We start from the raw sequence: 12,433 nt of genomic DNA on the forward strand, positions 1-12,433 counted from the left end.
TCTCTGAGGTTATCTCAGGAGTGGTTTCAGGAGTGCTTTGCCCTGTTCATGTACTATAACACTGGAAATGGAGAGTGACCATCCTCCACAGTCCTGTATGGTGTCAGACTGGTGGTCATCTCAAGCTAACTCCTGTCCAGGTTCCATGGTGCTGGTTGCTTCAGGCTTACTCCCTGCTTGAGTGACCCATCAGAAGGGTTGTCTGGTTCTTTTCAGCCTGGCTCAGGCCAGTCAGTTTTCTTCTAGTCATTGGCTTACTCCCCATACTGGGAGCCTGTTCATGCCTGCCTGATGCCAGATTGATGGTTGCCTCAGTCTGGCTTTTTTCAGGGAATGTTAGACTTCTAATTATTCAGATGTTCATAGGTCAGATCATTGTATGTAGACAAATACTCTCTCCTCTCTGCCAGCCACTGATGTATTTGTGATACAACAGCCACACCTCCAATGTTTCTAGGGGCAGGTGAAATATTATTCTAATGACTCCAATCTGTCTTTGATCTGGTGGACCATAACTCTTTGTATTTTCATGCTGCCATACAGATGTAACATTCAGACATCCATGGTGGAAATGGAGAACTGTAGAAAGCTTTGCTTTAGGAGGACAAAGATATTGACAGAAAAAGTAAAAACCCAAGAGAATATAGGTGACTTGGGAAGTGGCTAGTTATCCACTGCTGAGAGCAAGCTATGATGGTCACTTCTGGTAGATACTGAAAACAGTACTCTGGAAGGGTAAACTTCATAGACATTGAAAGACAAAGGTTTAATTTTAAGAGATTCACATACAATAAATGTTTCTTCTCATACTAGCTGTGATATTTCAATAGAAATAAACTTAGACAAGAACTTTACCTTTTTTATCATTATGATTAGACCACAGTTAAAATGTTGACCTAGATAATCCTATATATGAAGTATACATGTATTTATATGTGGTTAAAAATCACATTACTTTAATATACAGGATTTTTCTTCATTTTTTTGAAAGTCCTAGGTTTTTTTTTTTTTCTACAGAAATGGATTTAAACTGTGAACTGTATTCTCAAATGCTGTCATTCTCAGCCTCATGATGTTGTAGCCAAGAACAGGGCACACATTGCCTAATTGCACTGGATTGCAATAGAGCTGAAAGGTACACACCTCAAAGTATGCATATATATATATATAAATATATATATATATATATATATATATATATATATATATATATATATATATATATACTGGGTAATTATATTTTTGTAATTTTTATTTATAAAATTTTATTTAAAAAGAACATAGTGTCAGAGATCACCTGTTTACCATGCCTCATGATTACAATATTATTTTTGTGCTTACCATAATCTTGCATTGTTTTGCTTAGCATGGACCTGGAAGCAATTTCCATACTACACACACACACACACACACACACACACACACACACACACACATATATACTGCATGTCATCATATATATATACATATATATATATGTATATATATATATGTGTGTGTGTGTGTGTGTGTGTGTGTGTGTGTTTGTGTGTGTGTTAAAAATCATATATGACAAGTCCCTTCCGCTCGACTCGAGCCCCGGGCTACCTTGCCAGCAGAGTCTTGCCCAACACCCACAAGGGCCCACACAGGACTCCCCACAGGATCCTAAGACCTCTGGTGAGTGGAACATAGCGCCTGCCCCAATCCAATCGCGCGGAACCTGAGACTGCTGTACATAGGGAAGCAGGCTACCCGGGCTTGATCTGGGGCACAAACCCCTTCCGCTCCACTCGAGCCCCGGGCTACCTTGCCAGCGGAGTCGCCTGACACCCGCAAGGGCCCACACAGGATTCCACAGGAGATCCTAAGACCTCTAGTGAGTGGAACACAACTTCTGCCAGGAGTCTGGTTCGAACACCAGATATCTGGGTACCTGCCCTGCAAGAAGAGAGCTTACCTGCAGAGAATACTCTGCCCACTGAAACTAAGGAGAGTGCTACCCTCCAGGTCTGCTTATAGAGGCTAACAGAGTCACATGAAGAACAAGCTCTTAACAGTGACAACTAAAACAGCTAGCTTCAGAGATTACCAGATGGCGAAAGGCAAACGTAAGAATCCTACTAACAAAAATCAAGACCACTCACCATCATCAGAACGCAGCACTCCCACCCCACCTAGTCCTGGGCACCCCAACACAACCGAAAATCTAGACACAGATTTAAAAACATTTCTCATGATGATGATAGAGGACATCAAGAAGGACTTTCATAAGTCACTTAAAGAATTACAGGAGAGCACTGCTAAAGAGTTACAGGCCCTTAAAGAAAAGCAGGAAAACACAGCCAAACAGGTAGAAATCATTAAAGAAAAACAGGAAAACACATCCAAACAGGTGATGGAAATGAACAAAACCATACTAGAACTAAAAGGGGAAGTAGACACAATAAAGAAAACCCAAAGCGAGGCAACGCTGGAGATAGAAACCCTAGGAAAGAGATCTGGAACCATAGATGCGAGCATCAGCAACAGAATACAAGAAATGGAAGAGAGAATCTCAGGTGCAGAAGATTCCATAGAGAACATCGACACAACAGTCAAAGAAAATACAAAATGCAAAAGGATCCTAACTCAAAACATCCAGGTAATCCAGGACACAATGAGAAGACCAAACCTACGGATAATAGGAATTGATGAGAATGAAGATTTTCAACTTAAAGGGCCAGCTAATATCTTCAACAAAATAATAGAAGAAAACTTCACAAACATAAAAAAAGAGATGCCCATGATCATACAAGAAGCCTACAGAACTCCAAATAGACTGGACCAGAAAAGAAATTCCTCCCGACACATAATAATCATAACAACAAATGCACTAAATAAAGATAGAATATTAAAAGCAGTAAGGGAGAAAGGTCAAGTAACATATAAAGGAAGGCCTATCAGAATTACACCAGACTTTTCACCAGAGACTATGAAAGCCAGAAGAGCCTGGACAGATGTTATACAGACACTAAGAGAACACAAATGCCAGCCCAGACTACTATACCCGGCCAAACTCTCAATTACCATAGATGGAGAAACCAAAGTATTCCACGACAAAAACAAATTCACACAATATCTTTCCACGAATCCAGCCCTTCAAAGGATAATAACAGAAAAGAAGCAATACAAGGACGGAAATCACGCCCTAGAACAACCAAGAAAGTAATCATTCAACAAACCAAAAAGAAGACAGCCACAAGAACAGAATGCCAACTCTAACAACAAAAATAAAAGGAAGCAACAATTATTTTTCCTTAATATCTCTTAATATCAATGGACTCAATTCCCCAATAAAAAGACATAGACTAACAGACTAGCTACACAAACAGGACCCAACATTCTGCTGCTTACAGGGAACCCATCTCAGGGAAAAAGACAGACACTACTTCAGAGTGAAAGGCTGGAAAACAATTTTCCAAGCAAATGGACTGAAGAAACAAGCTGGAGTAGCCATTTTAATATCGGATAAAATCAACTTCCAACCCAAAGTTATCAAAAAAGAAAAGGAGGGACACTTCATACTCATCAAAGGTAAAATCCTCCAAGAGGAACTCTCAATTCTGAATATCTATGCTCTAAATGCAAGGGCAGCCACATTCATTAAAGACACTTTAGTAAAGCTCAAAGCATACATTGCACCTCACACAATAATAGTGGGAGACTTCAACACACCACTTTCTTCAAAGGACAGATCGTGGAAACAGAAACTAAACAGGGACACAGTGAAACTAACAGAAGTTATGAAACAAATGGACCTGACAGATATCTACAGAACATTTTATCCTAAAACAAAAGGATATACCTTCTTCTCAGCACCTCATGGGACCTTCTCCAAAATTGACCATATAATTGGTCACAAAACAGGCCTCAATAGATACAAAAATATTAAAATTGTCCCATGTATCCTATCAGACCACCATAGCCTAAGACTGATCTTCAATAACAACATAAATAATGGAAAGTCAACATTCACGTGGAAACTGAATAACACTCTTCTCAATGATACCTTGCTCAAGGAAGGAATAAAGAAAGAAATTAAAGACTTTTTAGAGTTTAATGAAAATGAAGCCACAACGTACCCAAACCTATGGGACACAATGAAAGCATTTCTAAGAGGGAAACTCATAGCTCTGAGTACCTCCAAAAGGAAACGGGAGAGAGCACATACTAGCAGCTGGACAACACATCTAAAAGCTCTAGAAAAAAAGGAAGCAAATTCACCCAAGAGGAGTAGACAGCAGGAAATAATCAAACTCAGGGGTGAAATCAACCAAGTGGAAACAAGAAGAACTATTCAAAGAATTAACCAAACGAGGAGTTGGTTCTTTGAGAAAATCAACATGATAGATAAACCCTTGGCTAGACCCACTAAAGGGCACAGGGACAAAATCCTAATTGACAAAATCAGAAATGAAAAGGGAGACATAACAACAGATCCTGAAGAAATCCAAAACACCATCAGATCCTTCTACAAAAGGCTATACTCAACAAAACTGGAAAACCTGGACGAAATGGACAAATTTCTGGACAGATACCAGGTACCAAAGTTGAATCAGGATCAAGTTGACCATCTAAACAGTCCCATATCACCTAAAGAAATAGAAGCAGTTATTAATAGTCTCCCAACCAAAAAAAGCCCAGGACCAGATGGGTTTAGTGCAGAGTTCTATCAGACCTTCAAAGAAGATCTAATTCCAGTTCTGCACAAACTATTTCACAAAATAGAAGTAGAAGGTACTCTACCCAACTCATTTTATGAAGCCACTATTACTCTGATACCTAAACCACAGAAAGACCCAACAAAGATAGAGAACTTCAGACCAATTTCTCTTATGAATATCGATGCAAAAATCCTCAATAAAATTCTCGCTAACCGAATCCAAGAACACATTAAAGCAATCATCCATCCTGACCAAGTAGGTTTTATTCCAGGGATGCAGGGATGGTTTAATATACGAAAATCCATCAATGTAATCCATTATATAAACAAACTCAAAGACAAAAACCACATGATCATCTCGTTAGATGCAGAAAAAGCATTTGACAAGATCCAACACCCATTCATGATAAAAGATCAGGAATTCAAGGCCCATAACTAAATATGATAAAAGCAATCTACAGCAAACCAGTAGCCAACATCAAAGTAAATGGAAAGAAGCTGGAAGCAATCCCACTAAAATCAGGGACTAGACAAGGCTGCCCACTTTCTCCCTACCTTTTCAACATAGTACTTGAAGTATTAGCCAGAGCAATTCGACAACAAAAGGAGATCAAGGGGATACAAATTGGAAAGGAGGAAGTCAAAATATCACTTTTTGCAGATGATATGATAGTATATATAAGTGACCCTAAAAATTCAACCAGAGAACTCCTAAACCTGATAAACAGCTTCGGTGAAGTAGCTGGATATAAAATAAACTCAAACAAGTCAATGGCCTTTCTCTATACAAAGAATAAACAGGCTGAGAAAGAAATTAGGGAAACAACACCCTTCTCAATAGTCACAAATAATATAAAATATCTTGGCGTGACTCTAACTAAGGAAGTGAAAGATCTATATGATAAAAACTTCAAATCTCTGAAGAAAGAAATTAAGGAAGATCTCAGAAGATGGAAAGATCTCCCATGCTCATGGATTGGCAGGATCAACATTGTAAAAATGGCTATCTTGCCAAAAGCAATCTACAGATTCAATGCAATCCCCATCAAAATTCCAACTCAATTCTTCAACGAATTGGAAGGAGCAATTTGCAAATTTGTCTGGAATAACAAAAAACCTAGGATAGCAAAAAGTCTTCTCAAGGATAAAAGAACTTCTGGCAGAATCACCATGCCAGAGCTAAAGCTTTACTACAGAGCAATTGTGATAAAAACTGCATGGTACTGGTATAGAGACAGACAAGTAGACCAATGGAATAGAATTGAAGACCCAGAAATGAACCCACACACCTATGGTCACTTGATCTTCAACAAGGGAGCTAAAACCATCCAGTGGAAGAAAGACAGCATTTTCAACAATTGGTGCTGGCACAACTGGTTGTTATCATGTAGAAGAATGCGAATCGATCCATACTTATCTCCTTGTACTAAGGTCAAATCTAAGTGGATCAAGGAACTTCACATAAAACCAGAGACACTGAAACTTATAGAGGAGAAAGTGAGGAAAAGCCTTGAAGATATGGGCACAGGGGAAAAATTCCTGAACAGAACAGCAATGGCTTGTGCTGTAAGATCGAGAATTGACAAATGGGACCTAATGAAACGCCAAAGTTTCTGCAAGGCAAAAGACACCGTCAATAAGACAAAAAGACCACCAACAGATTGGGAAAGGATCTTTACCTATCCTAAATCAGATAGGGGACTAATATCCAACATATATAAAGAACTCAAGAAGGTGGACTTCAGAAAATCAAATAACCCCATTAAAAAATGGGGCTCAGAACTGAACAAAGAATTCTCACCTGAGGAATACCGAATGGCAGAGAAGCACCTGAAAAAATGTTCAACATCCTTAATCATCAGGGAAATGCAAATCAAAACAACCCTGAGATTCCATCTCACACCAGTCAGAATGGCTAAGATCAAAAATTCAGGTGACAGCAGATGCTGGCGTGGATGTGGAGAAAGAGGAACACTCCTCCATTGTTGGTGGGAGTGCAGGCTTGTACAACCACTCTGGAAATCAGTCTGGCGGTTCCTCAGAAAATTGGACATAGTACTACTGGAGGATCCAGCAATACCACTCCTGGGCATATATCAAGAAGATGCCCCAACTGGTAAGAAGGACACATGCTCCACTATGTTCATAGCAGCCTTATTTATAATAGCCAGAAGCTGGAAAGAACCTAATGCCCCTCAACAGAGGAATGGATACAGAAAATGTGGTACATCTACACAATGGAGTAGTACTCAGCTATTAAAAAGAATGAATTTATGAAATTCCTAGCCAATGGATGGACCTGGAGGGCATCATCCTGAGTGAGGTAACACATTCACAAAGAAACTCACACAATATGTACTCACTGATAAGTGGATATTAGCCCCAAACCTAGGATACCCAAGATATAAGATATAATTTGCTAAACACATGAAACTCAAGAAGAATGAAGACTGAAGTGTGGACACTATGCCCCTCCTTAGATTTGGGAACAAAACACCCATGGAAGGAGTTACAGAGACAAAGTTTGGAGCTGAGATGAAAGGATGGACCATGTAGAAACTGCCATATCCAGGGATCCACCCCATAATCAGCATCCAAACGCTGACACCATTGCATACACTAGCAAGATTTTATTGAAAGGACCCAGATGTAGCTGTCTCTTGTGAGACTTTGCCGGGGCCTAGCAAACACAGAAGTGGATGCTCACAGTCAGCTAATGGATGGATCATAGGGCTCCCAATGGAGGAGCTAGAGAAAGTATCCAAGGAGCTAAAGGGATCTGCAACCCTATAGGTGGAACAACATTATGAACTAACCAGTACCCCGGAGCTCTTGACTCTAGCTGCATATATATCAAAAGATGGCCTAGTCGGCCATCACTGGAAAGAGAGGCCCATTGGACTTGCAAACTTTATATGCCCCAGTACAGGGGAACACCATGGCCAAAAAGGGGGAGTGGGTGGGCAGGGGAGTGGGGGTGGGTGGATATGGGGGACTTTTGGTATAGCATTGGAAATGTAAATGAGCTAAATACCTAATTAAAAATGGAAAAAAAATCATATATATACTGCATGTCATCATATATATATATATATATATATATATATATGTGTGTGTGTGTGTGTGTGTGTGTGTGTAAATAGATAGATAGATATAAATGTAGATATAGATATAAATATGTATGTATATGTATATAATGTGAGTATGTTTGTGTGCATATACATGTCATATAGTCAGTGCATGCAGTAGAAAAGTAATTGACACCCTCTAGATCTGTGTAACTATACTCCATGTTGCTAGTGCTTCAAGAATATTGCCTAACAATACATTTCTCTGAACGAATCCCTGCAGCTAAGCAATACATGCCTATAATTTGATAGGATGGGAGAAATTTTTCAGCGCTTGAATATATAAATTTACTCCTTGGAAGGCATTGCCTAATGCTGGCAATAATTATAGTCCTTGTATTTGAGCTTTAATGACTGAAAACATCCTGGCATGGAGTTCCCAGCTGTTGTCTCTTTCTCTTTCATTCTTATTATTTTATCAAATTAGACCAAGAAAGATAGTTAAAGGTCATAGCTGATTGGCAGTTATGGAGTATGGTAAGCCATTCTTTGAAAGTGTAAATCAATTTAGGGTGCCCTAACAGTATAACCATAGACATGGTGTACTACAAACAGAAGGGGTGTTTTTTGGGGGGGGGTTGTTTTGTTTTTTGTTTTTTGTTTTTGTTTTTGTTTTGTTTTGTTTTGTTTTGCAGTTTTGTGGGGTGAGAAATTCAGCATCATGGCACTGGCAAATTGTGTGTCTGATGAAAGTCTATTTCACAGCTCATAGATGGACCTTTCTAGCTGTGTGGGAAAGGCAAAGGAGCTCTCTCAAGACTATTTTAAAGGACACATCTCACTCATAATGACTCTGTTCTCAGGAAGCAGTCATCTTCCAAGTGTTTCATGTGTAATACAATTAATTACTTTAGCCATGTTTGAGTGAAGAACATATTTAAGTATAACAGTAGAGGCATTCAAGTTTTTTTGCTGCTTTGTTCACAGAGTTCTCATGTCAATGTATACTAGTAAATTAAGTCATTATCGATTTTCTCTTAGTGCCATTGATCCAGAGGTAAATGCTGGTTAACTGTAATGTATGCAAGCAGCATTATTCTCCTTCAGTCCTCTGGTACCACTGAAGCCTAGAGAAAATCTACAGCACTAGCATTCAGTAAGGCTGCAGTTAGAACCAACTCTCTGCCATTTATTGTTGTTGTGTTTTTAACCTGTGAGCAGATGTGAAAATAACTATAGGAGAGCCAACAGCATCACAGCCTAGGTGTTTCAGGGAATGAATGCACTCTTCTAGTAAAAATGGCTATCTTGCCAAAAGGATTCTACAGATTCAATGCAATCCCTATCAAAATTCCAACTCAATTCTTTAAGGAATTAAGAGGGCAATCTGCAAATTCATCTGGAATAACAAAAAACCTATGATAGCAAAAACTCTTCTCAAGGATGAAAGAACCTCTAGTGGAATCATCATGCCTGACCTATAGCTGTACTACAGAGCAATTGTGATAAAAACTGCATGGTACTGGTATAGCAACAGACAAGTAGAACAATGGAATAGAATTGAAAACCAGAAATGAGCCCACACACTGATGGTCACTTGATCTTTGACAAGGGAGCGAAAACCATCCAGTGGAAAAAAAGACAGCCTTTTCAACAAATGGTGCTGGCACAACTGGCAGTTTTCTTATAGAAGAATGCAAATTGATACATTTCTATCTTCTTGAACTAAGGTCAAATCTAAGTGGATCAAGGAATTCCACATAAAACCAGAGATGCTGAAACTTATAGAGGTGAAAGTGGGGATAAGCCTCGAAGATATGGCTTGTGCTGTAAGATCAAGAATCAACAAATGGAACCTCATAAAATTGCAAAGCTTCTGTAAGGCAAAAGACACTATCAATAAGACAAAAAGGCCACCATCAGATTGGGAAAAGATCTTTACCGATCCTAAATCAGATACAGAACTAATATTCAATATATATAATGAACTCAAGAAGGTGGACTCCAGAAAATCAAATGCTTCCAGTAAAAACTGGGGCTCAAAGCTAAACTAAGAATTCTCACCTGAGGAATATCGAATGCCTGAGAAGCACCTGAAAAAAATGTTCAGGACCCTTAATCATCAGGGAAATGCAAATCAAAACAATCCTGACATTCCGCCTCACACCAATGAGAATGGCTAAGATCAAAAATTCAGGTGACAACAGATGCTGGTGAGGATGTGGAGAAAGAGAAACACTCCTGTATTTTTGGTGGGATTGCAAGCTTGTGCAACCACTCTGGAAATCAGTTGGTGGTTCCTCAGAAAATTGGACATAATACAATCTGAGTATCCTGCAATACCTCTCCTGGACTTATATCCAGAAAATGTTCCAGCTGGTAAGAAGGACACATGCTCCACTATGTTCATAGAAGCCTTATTTATCGCCAGAAGCTGTAAGAACCCAGATGCCCCTGAACAGAGGAATTGATACAGAAAATGTGGTACTTTTACACAATGGAGTACTACTCAGCTATTAAAAGAATGAATTTATGAAATTTCTAGTAAATGGATGGACCTGGAGGGCATCATGCTGGATAAGATAACACAATCACAAAAGAACTCAAATGATATGTACTCACTGATAAGTGTATATTAGCCCAGAATCTTAGAATACCCAAGATACAAGATACAATTTGTGAAACACATGAAACTCAAGAAGAACAAAGACCAAAGTGTGGACACTTTGCTCCTTCTTAGAACTGGGAAGAAAACCCCTATAGAAGGAGTTACAGAGACAAAGTTTGGAGCTGAGACAAAAGGATGGACCATCTAGAGACTGTCATACCTGGGGATGCATCCCATAATCATCCTCCAAACGCTGACACCATTGCATACACTAGCAAGATTTTGCTGAAAGGACCCTGATATAGCTGTCTCTATTGTGAGTCTAAGCCAGGTCCTAGCAAACACAGAAGTGGATGTTCACAGTCAGGTATTGAATGGATCACAGGGCCCACAATGGAAGAGCTAGAGAAAGTACCCAAGAAGCTAGAGGGGTCTGCAGCCCTATGGATTGAACAACAATATGAACTAACCAGTATCCCCCCAGAGCTTGTGTCTCTAGCTGCATATGTATCAGAAGATGGCCTAGTTGGCCATCAGTGGAAAGATGCCCTAGTTGGCCATCAGTGGAAAGATGCCCATTGGTTGTGCAAACTTTGTATGCCTCATTACAGGGGAAACCCAGGGCCAAGAAGGGGAAGTGGATGGGTAGGGTAGTGGGGAGGGAGGGTATGGGGGAATTTTGGGATAGCACTGAAAATGTAAATGAAGAAAATACCTAATAAATAAAATATAAAAAGTAAAGGAAGAGCTGTATCTGATCTTACAGAAATTTTTTGAAATGAAATTCCTCACTATTATTTCTCTTCCATATTGTTATTAACTCAATATTCATCACAGTGTAAACGGGCATATTAGAACCAGTCGCACAGGCAATATTTTGAAAAATGTAAAACTTTCAGACATTTGTCCTCCCTTTCTCTGAGACAAATGTTTTTTTAAAGATATCCTGCCTTGGGTCTGGTGAGATAGCTCAGCGGGTAAAAGCACTGACTAGTCTTCCTAAGTCCTGAGTTCAAATCCCAGCAACCACATGGTTGCTCACAACCATCTGTAATGAGATCTGACACCCTCTTCAGATAGTAGTGTCTGAAGACAGCTACAGTGTACTCACATATAATAAATAAAATCGTTTAAAAAAAAGATATTCTGCCTTGGACTTTCAATGGAAGGATGAAAAACCTCAATAACCCACAAAACCCCCAATCAAAAACTTGTCCTGCCTACAAGATGTGCAGGGATAAAGATGGAGCAGAGACTGACAGGCTGGCTGACCAATGACTGGCTCATCTTGAGACACATCCCTTGGGAGAGAGCCAACTCCTGACACTATTAATCATATTCTGCTATACTTGCAGATAGGAGCTTAATATAACTATCATCTGAGAGACATTATGCAGCAGCATTTGGAAACAGAGGCAGAAACCCATGGCCCAACATCAGGCAGAGGTCCAGGATGTGGAAGAGTGAGGGATAAAATTGAGCAAGCCAGAAGGTCAAGGATACCAAAAGAAGACCTACAAAGTCAACTAACCTGGGCCTATGGCAGCTCACAGAGACTGAACCACCAACCAAAAGCATGCAGGGGCTGGATCTTGGCCCATACATATTTGTAGCAGATATGAAACTTTGTCTTCATGGGGGTATACTAACAATTAGAGTAGGAGAGAGAGAGAGAGAGAGAGAGAGAGAGAGAGAGAGAGAGAGAGAGAGAGATCTTGCCTTGATCCTAACCAAGCCTCCAAACTTTGTTCTCTATTGGGATATCAGAATCTGTTTGCTAACAAAGTAACTTCATAAATTAGTTTCCCATTAAATAAAAAAGAAATACACTAATTCGGTGCTATAACAAATGTTACATTTCTGATAAGAAAATGTCAAACACCAGCTATTATACACATCCTGTGACACTATGTGATGAAACTACTACTACAGTTAAAAATTAAAAAGACCTCTGGTGGAATCACCATGCCTGACCTAAAGCTTTATTACAGGGCAATTGTGATAAAAACTGCATGGTACTGGTATAGAGACAGACAAGTAGACCAATGGAATAGAATTGAAGACCCAGAAATG

The 12,433-nt window shown here is 39.4% G+C and overlaps 1 non-coding gene across 1 annotated transcript; it reads right to left on the reverse strand.

Annotated features, from left to right (window-relative positions):
• Positions 1-332: 332 nt before the first annotated feature.
• Positions 333-464, reverse strand: Gm24079. Its single transcript, XR_003956098.1, has one exon. It is a non-coding gene; the product is annotated as a small nucleolar RNA SNORA17 (small nucleolar RNA).
• Between the last annotated feature and the right edge of the window lie 11,969 nt (positions 465-12,433).

This window comes from Mus musculus, chromosome 5 (genome assembly GCF_000001635.26).
Source record: "Mus musculus strain C57BL/6J chromosome 5, GRCm38.p6 C57BL/6J".
NCBI lineage: Eukaryota > Metazoa > Chordata > Mammalia > Rodentia > Muridae > Mus > Mus musculus.